Here is a 12,403-nt window from a genome sequence, read left to right on the forward strand (position 1 = left end):
CCATCATTCCTGCCTAACCAACTTCCTTCAGTCTCATTTATAGTTACTGTTTGTTAACTCCCATGTTTTCTGCCAGATAATCAAACTATTTCTGGCTTCACTTTCCTTTCTACTCAGCCTGGACTCCATGAAAATCTCATCTATTCCTATGATTTTTATTTTTTTATATTCAAATAACATGAAAACAGAGTCATATGTTTGTAGCCATAGCACTTCAGATAAAAACCTGGGTTATTATGGGTACTCAACAAATGTATGTTGAATAAAGAAATTATAATGGTGGTATTACCTGTTCTATGTTAAATTTTCTCCTTTGAATTTTCATAATGGAGTTATAAATAGCATATCTGAAAGGGCTAGGTGGTATATCACTGGTCTAATGAGGCTGTAGTAATTAGTCAAATCCTCAGGTGAGCCAGGCTTGCTTTGAACTACTACATGAAAATAAAATAATATCCTAATCTGTGATCAGCTATGCCACTTACTATTACTTTTATGATTAGATTTTATAATATTAGTAAGTGTAAATCTCTTTATTCCCTCCTAGGTACTTAGCAACTTATTTTAATTGTTGGCCAGTAGGTATGCAGTGGCTCCCAGACTTTGGGCTTATGCCCTAAATAGCAGGATGTCCTACAGGAATAGTCAGTTTATAGGCACAGTTAGCATTACACATTGCATATGAGAAGTGCTCTAGAATTCACTGATGAATAAGCATATTTTCTCACTCACATACGCACAGAAAAAATTAAAGTGTAATTATATAAAAAGAGCCTAATGGAAACATTTTAAAAATTGTGTTTTTAAAAAGTATGTACCACTCATCAACCAATATTTTCAAAATATAAACACTTTCATACAATGAAATACCTTATTTGTAAACAGTTGACTATTTTAAATAACTATAATATAAGTAGGGCTTTGTGAAATTTATTTTTTTACTTACCCTGAAATTTTCTTGAATTCCAGGTTTGTCTGTAGTTATGCAACCCCTATACAGCTTTACTTCGTTAGTCTTTGGCAGACTTATGTTTCTGATGGTGGCAGACCAGTTACTTTCAGACCAATCCATCTACTGAGGACACCAAAAATAATCTGAATAAAACATAAAAATGAAAATTTTATATAAAATAATATAATCTAATATAAATTACACACAAAGAGTATATATTCTATATAACGTGTGTATATATATATTTCTTCATAATTATTACATACTATAAAAGCTATAAATTGTAGTTCAGGAGTAATAAAAAGGAGGATTTCTGTTAAACATCTAAGGTTTTCAGTTGGGAATTTGAAGGTCTAGATTCCACTGCCACACTACTAGAATAGACAAATCATTACAAAGACACTCAAACCTTCATGGATTAAGGAAATCTGGAATTGCTAAATGCCTTCACCCAACTATTTGCCAGAATGAAAATTAAATCATCTCTGGAGGAAGAGAACATCATCTAGAACATCAAATTTATCTAAAATCTTATACACAATTCTTTGGCCTTGAATAAAATATACCCAACCTTGCACAAATAAAGGATGTGAGAAATTAAAGAAAAAATACACACTACAAATAGAAAAACAGGAGATTCATATATTGAAGTTATCAGACAAGGGCTATAGAATAATTCTGACTATTATAGTTGAAGAATTTCAAAAAAATAACAAAACTTGTCAGAAAGCTAGAAACTAAAAATCAAGAACCATATGGGACTTCCCTGATGGTCCAGTGGTTAAGACTCCATGCTCCCACTGCAGGGGGCGCCAATCCCTGGTCAGGGAACTAAGATCCCACATGTCATGAAGCATGGCCAAAAAAAAATCCCCAAAATACCAAAAACTCCCCACAAAAACCATACAGAAATTCTAGAATTTAGAGGTACACTAATTGAAAGAACTCAAAAAAATTGTTTTTTCTCTACTTTGCACAGTAGACAAAACTGAAGAAAGACATAGTTAATTGGAGGTTAGTCAGAAAAATGTTCATCCCGAAGCACAGAGAAACAAAAAGAAATGAATGTGAGTAAAGGCCTAACACATCAGGCCTGGATCTTGGAAATTATAAAGCTGTGTAAATATTGTGTCTATATCTGCCTTGTTCACTATGTGAGAATGCACTTGGATTGGAAGAGATGTGAGTTGGCATTTGGGACTTGGGCCTACATGAATAGAATGATATTCAGCAGTTAAAAACAAAGGCAATAATATCTTTGTGTCAAAGGGATTTACACACATCTTGGTACTTATCTTTGGAAGCTGTAAATGCCCTATGTGCATGACAGACCAATTCTGTATATACTTGCATATCTCTTGTGCTCCGATAGGGTGAAGGTGCTATATCTACTGGATTTTTTGTTTTTTAACCTGTGTTCACAATTATGGTGGTACAAATGAAAATACAGAAAATACACAAATTATTGAATATGATGGAATAATCATATATATGATTGTTTATACATGTATATATATATGATATGAATAATATGGTATATAATAATATATAACATATATATGATATATACCCAATATATACAATAATACATATACGAATATAACTATATATATAATGTTATATATGTTGTGTACATATATATGCTATATATATATATATATATATATATATATAAATGCATGATTGGAGAGGAGAAAGACAATTGGGCAGAAATAATACTGAAGAAGTAATGTCTGAAAATATTCCAAACTGATAAAAGACATTAAGCCACAGATTCAAGAACCACTATAAATGCCAGGAATAAGAATACAATTAAGACAACACCTAGACATGTCATAAGAGAATTACTAATAACCAAAGACAAAGGGAAAACATTAAATCCAGCCAGAAAAAAAGCCATATTAGCATCAAAGGAGCAACAATATGGAAAACTTGTCAACAGAAACAGTGTAATGAGATTTTCAAAGTTCTAAAAGAAATTAGTTAACATATACTTCTATAAATAGCAAGAAGGGACTTCAAAATGAAGGTACCAGAAGTCTATTTCTGACTTAGATGTAGGTATCAGACAACCACTTTCACCAGGAACCAAGAAAAATTATAATGCTATTTAAAAATAAAAAGAGTGATTTGAAGGCATAAAAGCACACCCAAGGTAGCCAAGACTTGAGTCAAGCTCACAGAGAGAACGGACACAAATTGGAGTATGTATATAAAACACAGAGAGCTGTTCAAAGACATCAGAGTATACCCAAGGCAGCCAGACTTGATATATCAAGGTCAAGTGAGAATGAAGGCACACTGAAATAAACCCTAAAATTGTGGCTCTTTTCCCTTTTAAGGCATTCTACAATTCTTGCAAGGAGCATGAAGGCTAACAGAAAGCAGATTTCTTGAGCTTGCAGCAGTCTCACTGGGCTTAGAAAACAAATGCTAGCATTTAGGGCTACCAAAAAAGCCATAATCTAAGGGCCAGTATTTCAGAGAAAAGGGAACCACAGCAAAGTGAGTCTAACATTCTACACACAATTTTCCCTTGAAGCAGTTTTATAAGTTCCAAGCTTTACTTGTATGGAGTATTATTCTGAGAAACCAAACTAAAAGTAGCTGTAAGAGGTGAAAAGGCTAAGCAGAGATTCCAGCAGTGTCATGGCACTAAGGAGACAAAAAATAGACGTTAGAGCCTACAAAGGAAGAAGCACCCTGGTAAATGATCAAGGCTTTCTGGTAAGACTCTGAAAGGGATATGTTCCAGAGAAAGGACAAAATGTAGATAGACCAGCCTCAACAGGATCAAGGCAATTTGGCCATACTCTATCTTCCTGTAAGAAGGAAAGTATATTCTCCCTAAAGGAAAATAATGAGATCCAGAGCCTCTAAATTTTTCTTGCATAATGACTAGTATTCAGTATAAAATTAACAGGCATGGCATGAAACAGGACCAACCGACTTAAATCCAAGAGAAAAGGAAGTCAATAGAAACAGATCCAATGGTGATCCAGATATTGAAGTTATAAAACACAAACTTATAAAGAACTATGATGAATATTTTCAAGAATACAGGCAAAAATATAGAAAATTTCACAGAAATAAATAATAAAAATAATCAAATTGAAATCTTAGAAATATAAATGAATTAACAAAAATTTTAAGTAACCCAAATTAATAATTTGATAGATAGGTTTAACAGTGAATCATACAGAATACAGTAGATGAATAGTGAACTTGAAGGTAGGTCAGTAGAAAATGTACAGAATGAAGCATAGAGAGAAAAAGAAAAATATAAAAGGTCTATTATATGTGTAAATGGAATCTAAGAAGAAAAGAGAGAAAATGGATCAGAAGAATATTTGGAACAATATCAGCCAATAGTTTTCCAAAAGTGATGAACACCATCAACTATAGATAAGATAATATCTATGAATCCCAAGCAATGTGTACGTATGTGTTGTGTGCGTGTGTGTGTGTGTGTGTGTGTGTGTGTAGTGTGTGTGTATGTATATATATATCCACACAAAGCACATCATGGTAAAGCTTCTGAAAAGCAAAGACAAAAAAGATAATGCTAAAATCAGACAAAGGAATTTTTAAACTTCCATTACCTTCCAAAAAGCACTAATAAGGCTAATAGCTAATTTTTCTTTCAGAAAAGACTAAAGGAAGAATAAAATAGGAGTTCTTTAAAGGACTGAAAGCAAATAATGCAAACTCACGATACAATTTATAGTGAAAATATCTTTATATATGCAGGCAAAATAAAACATCTTCGGACAAACAAAAGCTAAAAGAATTCCTTACTATCAAATTTGCACTAAAACATACTAAAAAGGAAATGTTTATGAGAGGGAAATGATCTAAGGTAGAAGTACAGTAATGCAGAAAAGAATGATGAACTCCAGAAAGGGTAAATTTAAATGGATATTGAGCATTTAAAGCAATAATAATGCTAAATTGTATGGTTTTAAATATGTGTAGAATCAAAATTTTTGGCAACATATCACAAAATGTAGGAGGTGTGAATAGAGGTAAAATATTAAAAGGTCCTTGCACGTTTGGGAAGTAATAAAAGCACTAATTTAGATCACATTTTAATGAGACAAGGATGCATGTTGCAGTCTCTAGGGCAACCATTAAACGATATGAAGTATTTATTACTAACAGGGCAATAAAGGAAATAATAGAATTTTTTAAATATTTGATTAATTCAAAAGAATCCAAAAAAGGAGAAAGAAACAACCAAGATAGGCCAAAAAGAAAGTACACGGTAAATTAGTAGATATAAACCCACATACATTGGTAACTACATTAGATATAAATGACTAAAGACTCCAAATAAAGGACAAATATTGTCACTCTAAAAATGAAAATAAAACTCAAATAACATGCTGCTTACCAGAGACATACCTTAAATGTAAGGAAACATAAAACATGAAAGAGTCAAAAGAATACACCATACATACAACTAACCCAAAGGAAGGTAAGTTAAGAAAATAAGAGGACACTGCTCAGAATGTCCATCATTAAAATGTCTACAAATAACAAATGCTGGAGAGGGTGTGGAGAAAAGGGAATCCTCCTACACTGTTGGTAGGAATGTAAATTGGTACATCCACTATGGAGAACAGTATCGAGGTTCCTCAGAATCTAAAAATAGGTTGTCATATGATCCAGCAATCCCACTTCTGGGCATATATCCAGACAAAAGTATAATTTGAAAAGATATCAATACATGCGCCCCCTATGTTCATAGAAGCACTATTTACAATAGCCAAGACATGGAAACAACTTACATGTCCATCGACAGATGAATGGATAAAGATGTGATATATTATACACACACACACACATATATATGTATACAAACACACATACTATGGAATACTATGGAATGTTACTCAGCCATACAAAAGAATGAAATAATGCTATTTGTAGCAACATGGATGGACCTAGAGATTATCATACTAAGTGAAGTCAGAAAGAGAAAAACAAATATGACAAATATTTGAGACAAATATTTTAGATTCCACAAATCACTTATATGTGGAATCTAAAATGTGACACAAATGAACTTATCTATGAAACAGAAACAGACTCACAGACATAGAGAACAGACTTGTGGTTGCCAAGGGGGAGTGGGGTAGGGGAGGGATGGATTGAGAGTTTGGGATTAGCAGATGCAAACTATTATATATAGAATAGATAAATAACAAGGTCCTACTGTATAGCACAGGGAACTGTACTCAATATCCTGTGATAAACCATAATGGAAAAGAATATGAAAAAGAACATATGTATGTATAACTGAATCACTTTTCTATACAGCAGAAATTAACACAACATTGCAAATCAATTATGCTTCAGTAAAATTTTTAAAAAAGAAAATAAGAGGGTAAGAGATAAAGAGACAAACTTAATAATGATAAAATGTCAACTCAACAGGAAGGGATAATTTTAAATTTGCATGCACCCAATAATATAGGTTAAAAATATACAAAGCACACATTGGCAGAAGGGAAAGAAGGTACAGACCTGCAATCAGATTAGGAGACATTAACACACCTGTCTCACTAAATAATAAAACAACTGAATAAAAAATTAGTGAGGATATAGAAGATATAAATAAATTGTCTTAGTTTGGAGAAGCAGATTTGGAGATAAGGATTTAAATGCTAATTATTGGGAGGTCCAGGGAATACTGGTAGTGGACTGGGGAATTGTTAAAGGAAAGAAGAGTCAACTACTGCTATGTGCTGCTGTGGACACTGGAGCTTATTCTTGTCAGGCATCTTTGAGACAAAGGTAAAAGAAATGAACAAACACTTCCTCTGTATTATCCCACCCAAGGAGTAACAGACCTAGATAATTTATACACATACACCTACTCCCAAGAGTCATCAGTTACAGGGCTACTCTCTAGGGGAATAAGTTCTCTAGCACTTCTGGTCTACAATGTACACATGGCCATCATGACCTTCCACCTTTCTGGAAAAGCCCTCAGTCATAGAGTTGTAAGTCGTGGGCAATATGAAGTAAGTCAAAGCACATGGTAACGTCCCAAGGATATGAGTGAGGCACTGACAGCATCTGCTACAACAATTAATAAAAATGACCTGACATTTATACAACACTGCACGTTATAGAAAAACTGTAGTATACACATTATTTCCAAGTGCACATGGAACATGTGTCAAAATAAACCATATACTGGGCCATAAGACAAGTCTCAACAAATTTTAAATGATTAAAATCATACTGAATATGTTCATTGACCACAGTGAAATTAAACTAGAATTTAATAACAAAATGATATCCAGGGAAATCCACAAATGTTCATATACTAAATATTATACTTCTAAATAACCCACAGTTCCACTTTTAAGAAAAACTGATGTTGTCCGGTGTGGCAGGGAAGACCACCCTGTGGTAGAAAAATGTATGACAAGACATAGCAATCTGAGAAGAAGGGTATGTTCCATACAGAGGGAAAAATATGTCTGAAGGTTATAGAAATCAAGGAAGGCTTCTTGGAGGAGGCATCTTGAAATGGGCCTTAAAAGATTACTAAGATTTGGCTGGGCAGAGGGAAAAAGAAGAAAGGACATTGCAGGCAGAAAGAACAATGTGAGTAAAAATAGGAATGAACACAACATGTTGGGGTCAGTGAACTTTAATGAAATCTAGATTCTTTGCTGGGTAGCCATGGGAAATAAAGTTGGAGAAATAGGATGGGATCAGATAATGGTGTGGAAAGCAAAGATTTTAGCTATGGTGCAATACAAAAGAGGTGCATGTGTATATACTTATGTAGGAAGCTTCCATTATAAGGGCAGCTTCAGTAGAATATTTAAAAACCTAAATTTAATTCACAGAGATATTAAAAGCAACTGAGTAAATATATCCCTTTAATAGCACATGCAAAAGTGGTCCACCTTCTGTTCCAGGAAAGCGTTCTTCTGTTTAGTATATATTGTAAGAGCAGGTTGCTATCAAGCCCAATATTATTTAGTAAGAGACTGTTACAGTAGAACAATCTAATTCAGCTCATTCTTGGTCTTCCAGCAGTCCAGCAGTAATGGACTGCTTCAGTTAAATGAATATTGTGTACATTTGTCATGCAAATACAGAGGGTTTAGCAACATTTACAAAATCTGAGTACAACTCAAGTCACTTAACAGATTAAGAATTCAAAATCCATGTGCTTTAAATTAACCTTTCAGCTCATTTCAGTTTATCTTTGATGATTCAGAAAGCTCTTTAGGATCTTACAGGGTGATTTATAGAAACATTTTCTTATGTGTTCAGAAATGCTGAGCCTGGAAGTGTCCAGTCGGGGGTGCTGAAGAAAATAATTTCTTGTAAGGTGATACTCTAAACCAGTATGGGAAAAAAGTATAATGGGGTATTGGGAAAACCTTGAAGAACATCCTGCCAACAGCTGCACAGATTTGGAAAAGGAGAATGTCTCCTGTTCTGGACATGGATGTAGGACTGTGTATTCCTCATTACAATCCCCAAGGAAGATACTGCTTCAGTCCTAAGTCATAGTAGGTACATTCTATAGCTCTCTGTTTATTCACAATGATTGCCTCTACATCCCTAGCCTAGTCTCTCAGAGTGCACCATCCTTGGAGTTTGTTCCCTTAGGTTTCAGATCTCCAGAGTTCTGAAGGTGGAAGAACTAAGGTAGGACACCATAGCAGGAATCCAGAGAGACAAGGAGGCATTAAAGTATATGCAGGATGGTATGGAGAACTCAGAATATAGAGACAAAATAGATTCTACTGTTAAAACCATTTTGAGGTCCAGAGAGTGTGGGGGAGAGAACTAACATAAGTAATATTGAATCTTCACAATTATTATTCATATATTATGTTTGTGAAATTATCCCCATTTTACAGACAGGGAAACTTGAAGTTCACTGAGATTAGCTAAACTAATGTACATAATCTACCCATACTCACACAGCTAATAAGTCTTTGAATCAGTATTTAAACTCAGATTTGTCTGATTCTGAAACTGCTCGCTTTTCACCATTCTACACACTCTCACATTCATTTTGGCAATAGGTCAGGAAAGTAAAGAGGAAAATAATAATAGCTAATATGTTGAGTGCTGTGTGTCAGGTAGGGAACTAAGCACTTCCCACACATTATCTCATCTTAAAGTTTTAGAAACTGAGGTCCAGAGAGCTTAGATAACATGTCTAAAGTCACATACTAAATGAGGGAAACCAGAATTTGAACCTAGACTCTGAAATCAGAGTCTACTTTCTTAAGAACTGTGTTATATTTGACTAGAAGCAGACCATATATACCCCAACCTGATTTTTGCCACTCAAAGGCAAAATGCCCAGAGTTCTTCATCCAACTAGGATGTAAATACCCAATTAGGAAGTTGTACTCATATTTTAAATTTGTTGTATTGGTTTTGCCCCAAACAATCTGTTAGAAGATATTGCAGTACCTAGCAAAGAGGAGTAGAGAGAATTTTGTTCATGGATAATGCTACTTGGGAAAGGGCTATCTCCCGCATTATCTAGTGCCTGTTTTTAAGGGGCAATACCTGGTTCACAGCTGAGAGTAATATATAGATTCAATTATGTCAATTTATGCCATATGGCCCCAGACAAATTCACCAGCTTCTTCTAAACTGGTTCATCTTCTGTAACCTCCCCTAGAATGTGCTTTCATTCCTCATGGAGCTCCACCCTAACCAAACAATTCCATATCCTTTCCTCTCCTTCAGGAAAGAAAGGCAGTAGTAAATTGCATATATCTGTTCTCCAGCTTGTGATATACCTGAGAGGTTTCAAGTATTGCTTGGTTCTCTAGAAATTCAGTTCACAAAAAAATTAGATAAAAAAGATCAAATCCCTTGCTATATTAATGTAGTACCATGTTACCTGTAATTATACTAGCTGTAGAAAGGACAGGGTTTCAAATGGTACCAATAGATTAACGACTCCTACTACTCACACACTACTCATCTATAACACTGGTGTCAGAAGGGAAGAAAGGCCTGACAGCTGTGTTCTAAGTGTGCTATTTCCTATTACACCCTTCCACTAAGGAATTCTTCCTTAGGGGATACCCTCTAACCTGAGGAGTGTCTAAAACAGGTACTAGGTGATAAGGCAAGGCACCCTGACTCTGACCAATAGCTCTCTAGATGCAGGAGTGAATAAGCAATGGCCTGTGGGCCAAATTCAGACTGTTGTCTGTTTTTGTAAATAAAGTTTTATTGGAACACAGCCACAACTATTCATTTAGGTATTGTCTATGACTGCTTTGCCATTACAACAGGAGAACTGAGTACTTGTAACAGAAAACAAACATAGCCCACAAAGCTGAAAACATTTACTATCTGGTTCTTTACAGAAAAAAGTTTGTAACCCTGGTCTATGGCAACAGTTGACTTGGAAACTGTCAATGAACACAAAATCAACCCATACAAACAAATGCCCCTTAGGTACCTTCTGCTGCCCTCTATTTTCCTGTTGTTCTCTCTCCAGCTTCACTGGAGATCCCAGAAGGAAAATGCCCTATAAAAAGTAACGTAGGGCTTCCCCTGGTGGCGCAGTGGTTGAGAGTCCGCCTGCCGATGCAGGGGACGCGGGTTCGTGCCCCAGCCCGGGAAAATCCCACATGCCGTGGAGCGCAGGGCCTGTGAGCCATGGCCGCTGAGCCTGCGCGTTCGGAGCCTGTGCTCCGCAACGGGAGAGGCCACAACAGTGAGAGGCCCCGCGTACCGCAAAAAAAAAAAAAAAAAAAAGTAATGTAGAGCTCTTTAGGGAACTTATAATTTCAGTAAATGGAAAAAAGTATAGAGTGAGATAAAACCTTCAGAATACCGAACACTTAAAGTGGTAGGGCTGGGTACGAGGGGAAGATGGCAGAACAGTAAGACGAGGAGATCACCTTCCTCCCCACAGATACACCAGAAATACATCTACACGTGGAACAACTCCTACAGAACACCTACTGAACGCTGGCAGAAGACCTCAGACCGCCCAAAACGCAAGAAACTCCCCACGTACCTGGGTAGGGTAAAAGAAAAAACAGAGACAAAAGAATAGGGACGGGACCTGCACCAGCGGGAGGGAGCTGTGAAGGAGGAAAAGTTTCCAAACACTAGGAAGCCGCTTCGCGGGCGGAGACTGCGGGTGGCGGAGGGGGGAAGCTTCAGAGCCGCGGAGGAGAGCACAGCAACAGGGGGTGCGGAGCGCAAAGCAGGGAGATTCCCGCACAGAGGATCAGGGCCGACCGGCACTCACCAGCCCGAGAGGCTTGTCTGCTCACTCGCCGGGGCGGGCGGGGGCTGGGAGCTGAGGCTCGGGCTTAGGTCAAATCGCAGAGAGAGGACTGGCAGCGTGAACACAACCTGCAGGGGTTAGAGCACCACGGCTAGCCGGGAGGGAGTCCGGGAAAAAGTCTGGACCTGCCGAAGAGGCAAGAGACTTTTTCTTCCCTCTTTGTTTCCTGGTGCGCGAGGAGAGGAGATTAAGAGCGCTGCTTAAAGGAGCTCCAGAGACAGGTGCGAGCTGTGGCTATCAGCGCAGACGCCAGAGACGGGCATGAGACACTAAGGCTGCTGCTGCCGCCACCAAGAAGCCTGTATGCGAGCACAGGTCACTCTCCACACCTGCCCTCCCGGGAGCCTGTGCAGCCTGCCACTGCCAGGGTCCCGGGATCCAGGGACAACTTACCCGAGAGAACGCACGGTGTGCCGCAGGCTGGTGCAACGTCATGCTGGCCTCCGCCGCTGCAGGCACGTCCCGCACTCCGTGCCCCTCCCTCCCCCGGGCCTGAGCGAGCCAGAGCCCACGAATCAGCGTCTCCTTTAACCCCGTCCTATCTAAGCGGGAAGAGATGCCCTCTGGCGAACTACACGCAGAGGCGGGGCCAAATCAAAAGCTGAACTCCGGCAGCTGTGCGAACAAAGAAGCGAAAGGGAAATCTCTCCCAACAGCCTCAGGAGCAGCGGATTAAATCTCCACAATCAACTTGATGTACCCTGCATGTGTGGAATACCTGAATAGACAATGAATCATCCCAAATTGAGGAGGTGGACTTTAAGAGCAAGATTTATGATTTTTTTCCCCTTTTCCTCTTTTTGTGAGTGTGTACGTGTATGCTTCTGTGTGAGATTTTGTCTGTATAGCTTTGCTTCCACCATTTGTCCTAAGGTTCTATCCGTCGGTTTTTTTTTTTGTTTTTGTTTGTTAATTTTTTTCTTAATAATTATATTTTATTTAATAACTTTATTATATTTTACTTTATTTTATTTTATCCTCTTTTTCTTTTTTCCTTCCTTCCCTCCTTCCTTCCTTCCTTCCTCCCACCGTCCCTCCCTCCCTCCTTTCTTTCCTTCCTTTCTTCTTTCTGCCTTCCTTCCTTCCTTCCTTCCTACTTCTACTAATTCTTTCTCTCTACTTTTTCTCCCTTTTATCCT

At 37.4% G+C, this 12,403-nt stretch overlaps 1 long non-coding RNA gene across 1 annotated transcript in view; it reads right to left on the reverse strand.

Moving 5' to 3' along the window:
* Positions 1–954: 954 nt before the first annotated feature.
* The window catches only part of LOC109552471 (uncharacterized), a 116,733-nt gene continuing 105,284 nt past the window's right edge, over positions 955–12,403 (reverse strand). Inside the window, exon 4 of the long non-coding RNA XR_002179282.2 lies at positions 955–1,095. This is a non-coding gene — a long non-coding RNA (uncharacterized lncRNA). The remainder of the gene's footprint in view (positions 1,096–12,403) is intronic.

This window comes from Tursiops truncatus, chromosome X, assembly GCF_011762595.2.
Source record: "Tursiops truncatus isolate mTurTru1 chromosome X, mTurTru1.mat.Y, whole genome shotgun sequence".
NCBI lineage: Eukaryota > Metazoa > Chordata > Mammalia > Artiodactyla > Delphinidae > Tursiops > Tursiops truncatus.